Below are 7,064 nucleotides of genomic sequence, written 5' to 3' on the forward strand. Positions count from 1 at the left end.
GAGAGTTCACGGATGCTGGCGAGTTTATCCTGTCAGTGGTCCTGGCATACTGCCCGTTATACCACTGGCATTTAGGGCAGCTATGGAGGTCCTCCAACTCTGTTGATGTTCAGAGTTTCCTTCATCGTGTCAGCAGCTTCCTCTCGGTTTTCACTACTGTCAGTCATACAAGTCCCGGATGGAGACTCAGGAATACCGTCACACTCGGATGTTTCATTAGCAATTTTGTTTCACCAGTCTGGGTTGTTAGCCCTGAGCTGAACCCCTGAAACTGGAGGACCACTGGACCACTCTTAGTTTGGCCTCTACCCTTTGACCTGATTGTCATGGGTGACCCTACCAAGATCCAATCTCTTCAGTGGATTTGGAGGAAATTCCAAAGACACCAGTATCCTTCCGTACTTCCGGCTAAGATGGTGCTACCGAATGTGTGCAACAGCTCACTGGCAGTTCAAAAGGCAAGAAATTTGAGTAAAAACATCACCAAAAGCACCTTTTCTGAGGCAAATTGTATAAAATTATCACTGCAAACAGTGAGGGGGCGAGTGATTCTGTGGCGAGTTCGGGGGATGAGCTGGACTGGTGTGTTGCAGGAGTGAGCCATTCAGAGAGGAGAAGTGGGGGCAGAGGAGCTTTGATGCCCATACAACTGCCCCAGGTGCAAGGTTGGATCGCTCTGGGCTCCGAGCTGATTTGAAGAGCTTGAGAGGGGCTTCGGGCTGGGCGGCAAAATCTGGGCCCAGAGCAAGCTGCTGGGCAGCATGGTCTAGGCCCCAATCCCTTTGCATCAGCTGGGTCCTAGTGCAAGGAACAATCCAAACAGAGAGGATGCTCTCAATTGTGCCCCTGTAGAAAGTCCTTAGGATTTGGGGATTCATGCCAAACTTCAACCGTCTGAGGTGAAAGAGGCACTATTGTGCTTTTTTCCCACCACACAGCTGGTATGTACAGACCACATGAGATCCTTGGTGAAGTGTACGCCAAGGAACTTAAAGCTTTTCACCCTCTCAACCCCCGATCCATTGATGGCATTAGGGGTGAACCTGTCTCCATTCCTCCTGTAGTCCACACCTAGCTCCTTTGTTTTTGTGACATTGAGGGAGAGGTTGTCAGACATCCCACCCTGAAAAACTCATTTCAGGCAAGTAGCACCATCAATTTGCGGGAGACTCCTGGAACTTCCGGAAGAGGTGGGATGTCTGCAATAGAGTAGCTCCTTAGCAGCTGGCCAGCTAGTTTAAATAACATTAGCTATGCTAATGAATGAACGACACCTGTTAAACTCACCTCAACATGTCTTTTACAGTCTCAACCCACCATGGGCAATAGAAAAGTCACTGTTGCAAACAGTGCAGCGAGCAACGCTGTCTTTATTTTTGACCCCTATTAGGCAGGGGACACTTTATTGTAGTCTGGGGTGACGTACGTTTTATATTTTCTTGTTTTGGAACACTCTGCCATGGCGCGCGTTCACGCGCTCTCTCTCTTGTGGTCGCTCTCACAAAAATTGATTTCCGGGACATTGTGTATAATTTGCGGGCATCAAGGAGCTACTATTAATATGCGGGAGACTCCCGGAACTTCCAGGAGAGGTGGGATGTCTGGGTTGTTTTCCTGACACCACTGTTGTTCTTGGTAGGCTGCCTCGTTATTATTTGAGATAAGGCCAATCAGTGTAGTGTCATCAGCAAATTTAATTAGCAGATTGGAGCTGTGGGTGGTGACACAGTCATGGGTATACAGGGAGTAAAGGAGGGGGCTTAGGATACAGCCCTGTGGGGCTCCTGTGTTGAGGGTCAGGGGTGAGGGAGCCCACTCTTAACACTTGCTGGCGATCTTACAGGAAGTACAGGAAGTCCACCATTACTGATTTTGTCCCTTTGTTTTCTCAACACCAGTACAACATCAGTGATCCTCCAGTCATCAGGCGCTGCTCCTGCAGCCAGGTAGGAAAGTTGTAGCTCGGGCTTCTGCGCATTCTTCTTTAATGGACTATGGACTTTTCTGTCTTATGGTTTTTATATTCTTTCTTGTTGTTTCTTTAAGCAGGGTTCTTTCTTGTTGCATTCTGTGCTGAAGGGGCGGCGGGGGGGGGGATTTGATGATTATGTTGCATTCTTTTTCTCATGCAGAGGGGTAGGTTTGTTGTTTCTCTTTGAACCATGTTTCTCCATGGTTTTCCTTTGTTTTGGGGGGCTAACTGGAGAAGGCGAATCTTAAGAGTTGTATAATGCATACACACTTTGATAACAAATGAACCCTTGATTCTTTTAATGGCCTGCAATAGATTTCGTTCCACCCTGGTGAATTGTGCCTTTATTACTTCCTCATGCAATCCCACGCTTTATCTCTGGAATTTTGCTCAATTCCTCCTTTACTCCTGCACATGTACAGACACCACAGAATATTCACTGCAAACATTGCCCATATACTCAGTCTCCACACATTTCCTCTTTCCTCTGCTGCCCTCTTGCTCTTTATATAATGATACAACAGTGAAAAAGTGGGAGGCCAGAGTCAATTATCAAAGTGAATGCAGTATATTTCTAAAGTCAGAATCTGATCAAGCAATGTCAAGCAAGGCTTCACAACAGAAAGAAGTCACTTATCTTTATTATTTGAGGAAGTATTAGCCAGAGTAGATAGAGAGCAAACAGTAGATGTAACATTTTTGCATTTGCAAAAGGTATTTGACAAGGTAGCACATAAAGACAAGACGAGAGGTCGAGGTATTACACACAGGTCTATCTAACCAACAGGAAGCAGCAACTAAGGATGAGAGGGTCTTTTTTGCATTGTCAAACTATGACCAACAATGGACCACAGCTGTTTACGGTAAATATTAATGATATATTGGAAAGTGAATGAATTTCAGCCAATACATGTAACAAATAAAGCTAATCTTTAATCAGTCAGTCTTTAGAAACACCTTACACATGTTCTCACTTTATTTGTCTTACTTTAAGGACTCCTTCTCATTTCATAGTCATTATTTATTGCTATTTATATTTGCATTTGCACAGCTTGTTGTTCATTGATCTTGTTTACAGTTGCTGTTCTATAGATTTCTCACAGGAAAAAGAATCTTAGAATTGTATGTGGTGACATGTATGTACTCTGATAATAAATTTACTTTTAACTTTGACAAATCTGCGTGATGGGATGAAGTAGAAATAGAAAACAATTAAACAGATAGGAGGAAGGAAGATGACAGGAACGGCAAATTTAGCTTAACATGACCTCACACTGTAATACTGAACAAAAAGTTATAAAGAAAGTCAGGGTGAGTTTATTGTAATCTGCACAAATGCAATGAAAACCTTCCTTGAAGCAGTATCACCAGCACCATAGTAAAAGGCACAACGTTTTCATGGTAAACATTCCTGTGGAAGACCCATACATACAAGGGGGCATCATTTTCAAAGTTCAAAGTAAATATATTATCTATATATATATATATGTGTCTCCATATACAACCCTGAGATTCGTTTTCTTGTGGGCATAGTCAATAAATCCAATAACCATAGTAGAATCAATGGAAGACTGCACCTACAGGGCAGATAACCAGTGTGCAAGAGACAAAAATCTGTGCAAATACGAAAATAATAAATAAATAGATAGATAAATATAAAGAACATGAGGTGAAGAGTCCTTGAAATTGAGTCCATAGGTTGTGAGAACAGTTTAGTGATGGGGCAAGTGAAGTTCTCCCCTCTGGTTGAGGGATAATAACTATTTCTGAGCCTGGAGGTGTGAGTCCTGAGGCTCTTGTACCTTCTTCCTGACAGCAGTACCAAGAACAGAGCATGACCTGGGTAGAGGGAGACCCTGATGATGGACGTTGCTTTCCTGCATCAACGCTCCATGCAGATATCCTCGCTATTGGGGAGAGCTTTACCCATAATGGACTAGGCCGTATCCACTACTTCAATTTAATATTAAGGTGGTTTTTGGAACGTATTGGGGGATGTCAGAGGTATGTTTTTTTTTATGCAGAGGCATGGGTGTTGGTGGTAGAGGCAGATTCATTTAAGATAGGCACATTGTTGAAAGAAAAATGGAGGGCTATATAGAGGGGAAAGGTTAGATTGATCTTGGAGTAGGTTAAAATGTCAGCACAGCATGATGGGCTGAAGGGCTCATACTGTTCTATGTTCTATCAGTAAATTGATCAGCCTGAATGACCACAAGCTGTTTATTAGAGTTTAGTGAATTTTGAAGCCCATTATCAATCAAATTCGAGCACCATTCTGTGTTGGTTTACTGAAGTTGTTCAATTTCAACCTGAGCATACAAGGGGAAAACAGCATTTACATTGTTTACTGCAAAACACAAGATTCTGCAGATATAACCATATAACGATTACAGCACGGAAACAGGCCATCTTGGCCCTTCTAGTCCGTGCCGATCTACTCTCACCTAGTCCTACCGACCTGCACTCGGTCCATAACCCTCCACTCCTTTCCTGTCCATATATCTATCCAATTTAACTTTAAATGACAACAATGAACCTGCCTCAACCACTTCTGCTGGAAGCTCATTCCACACAGCCATTTACTTTGTACTCTGCCTTAGAGTTTGTCCTTCCAAAGTGTACCACCTCACACTTCTCCAGGTTGAATTCCATCTGCCACTTCTCAGCCCACTTCTGCATCCTATCAATGTCTCTCTGATGCTGAAAATCCAGAGCAACACAGATAAAATGCTGGATGAACTCAGCAGGCCAGGCAGCATCAATGGAAAGGAATGAACAGTCAATGTTTCAGGCCGAGACTCTTCATTAGGACTGAAAAGGAAGGGGAAGATGCCAGAAAGAAAGGTGAGGGGAAGGAGTATAACTAGAAAGAGTTCGGTGGGTGGGAAAGATAGAGGGTTGGAGAGGAAGGAATCTGATAGGAGAGTGGACCAGAGGAGAAAGGGAAGAAGAGGACCCAGGGGAAAGTGATAAGCAGGTGAGAAGAGGTAAGGGGTCAGACTGTGGAAAAGGGAAAGGATTTTTTTCTACTGGAAGGAGAAATCAATATTCATGCCATTGGTTGGAGGCTACCCAGACAGAATAGGCATTGCTCCTCTACCCTGAGGGTGGCCTCATCTTGGCACAAGAGGAAGCCACGAATTGACCCGTCAGAACAGGAATCAGAATTCAAATGTTTGGCCACTGGGAAATTCCACTTTTGGCGGATGGAGCGGAGGTGCTCGACGAAGTGGTACACTGCACATAAGATTATCGATATACTGTGACCTTAATGAAAATCTTGATTGGTATTCTCTTTCCCTGGGAGACCATTCTTTATTTAACATCAAAGTTGCTGGTGAATGCAGCAGGCCAGGCAGCATCCCTAGGAAGAGGTACAGTCGACGTTTCAGGCCGAAACCCTTCGTCAGGACTAACTGAAAGAAGAGCTAGTAAGAGATTTGAAAGTGGGAGGGGGAGGGGGAGATCCAAAATGATAGGAGAAGACAGGAGGGGGAGGGATGGAGCCAAGAGCTGGACAAGTGATTGGCAAATATGAGAGGATCACAGGACAGGAGGCCCAGGGAGAAAGAAAAGGGGAAGGGGGGGAAGCCTAGAGGATGGGCAAGAGGTATAGTGAGAGGGACAGAAGGAGAAAAAGGAGAGAAAGAAAAAGAATGTGTGTATATAAATAAATAAATAACGGATGGTGTACGAGGGGGAAGTGGGGCATTAGCAGAAGTTTGAGAAGTCAATGTTCATGCCATCAGGTTGGAGGCTACCCAGACGGAATAAATTCCAGCTCTTGGCTCCATCCCCCCGCCATCTTCTCTTATCATTTCGGATCTCCCCCTCCCCCTCCCACTTTCAAATCTCTTACTAGCTCTTCTTTTAGTTAGCCCTGATGAAGGGTCTCAGCCCGAAACATCGACTGTTCCTCTTCCTAGAGATGCTGCCTGGCCTGCTGCATTCACCAGCAACTTTGATGTGTGTTGCTTGAATTTCCAGCATCTGCAGATTTCCTCTCGTTTGCATTCTTTATTTAATTGGGCTATTCTTATTAGGGCTTTTTGTGGTATTCTGTGCTATTTTGTGCATTCTGTAAGACCAGTACTTTATGTTACTTTACCAGCAATTGACAAGCCCGAGAAAATGACCCATTCAAATCCAAATATAATGGTTAGGAAATGTAGTAATTAAAAACTAAATCTGGAATAAAGCTCGGAGCAGTCATCCTAACTGTGAAACTACTCTTAGTCTCTCACTCTTCTCTCCTATCAGATATCTTCTTCAGCCCTTTACCTTTTCCACCTCTCAATTCCAGCTTACTTCATCCCCTCTTCCCCACTCAGTCACCTGGACTCACCTATCATCTGCCAGCTTGTATTCCTTCCTCCCCCCAACCCCCCACCACCTTCTTATTTTGGCTTCTGCCCCCTTCCTTTCCAGTTCTGATGAAGAGTCTCAGCCTGAAATGTTGACTGTTTATTTCCCTCCATAGATGCGGCCTGACCTACTGAGTTCCTCCAGCACTTGGAGTGTGTTGCTCTGAAAACCAGCCAGTTCACTGGGGTCCTAGAGGGACGGAACTCTTACTTCACCTAGTTTGGTTTCAGAAATTGCCAAGGTCACTCGGTTCAAGGTGTGGTAGTGCTAGGCATAAATACCAGTCATGTCCAGGCAATTAGAAGCAAAATCACCAGCTTCAGGCTGCAAGGTTCTCATACTTAACTTCAGGTACATTTTGAATACTGTATTTACTTCATGTTTAATTATGATCCTTTTTTCAGATTTTCTCAATTGCTTACTCCCAGCTAAAAGTAACTGATGCACACTAAATATAACGAGGGCTTAACTGGGTATTTTGAGCAAGCGAAAATATGCTGACTCAGTTTACTGCTACATCAGTCCCAGACGCGTCTCTGTATCTCGCAGAGCCGCGTGAGTGGTTAGATTGCAAAATAATTACATGAATTATGATACAAATGTATTATGAAGTCTACTGAAAGTGGTGGACAGATACAACCCAGCCCATCACAGGCAAAGCTCTCCCCACCAATGAGTACATTTATATGGAATGCTGCCACAAGGAAGCAAAACCCGAAGATCC

This window comes from Mobula birostris, chromosome 14 (genome assembly GCF_030028105.1).
Source record: "Mobula birostris isolate sMobBir1 chromosome 14, sMobBir1.hap1, whole genome shotgun sequence".
Taxonomy (NCBI): Eukaryota; Metazoa; Chordata; class Chondrichthyes; order Myliobatiformes; family Myliobatidae; genus Mobula; species Mobula birostris.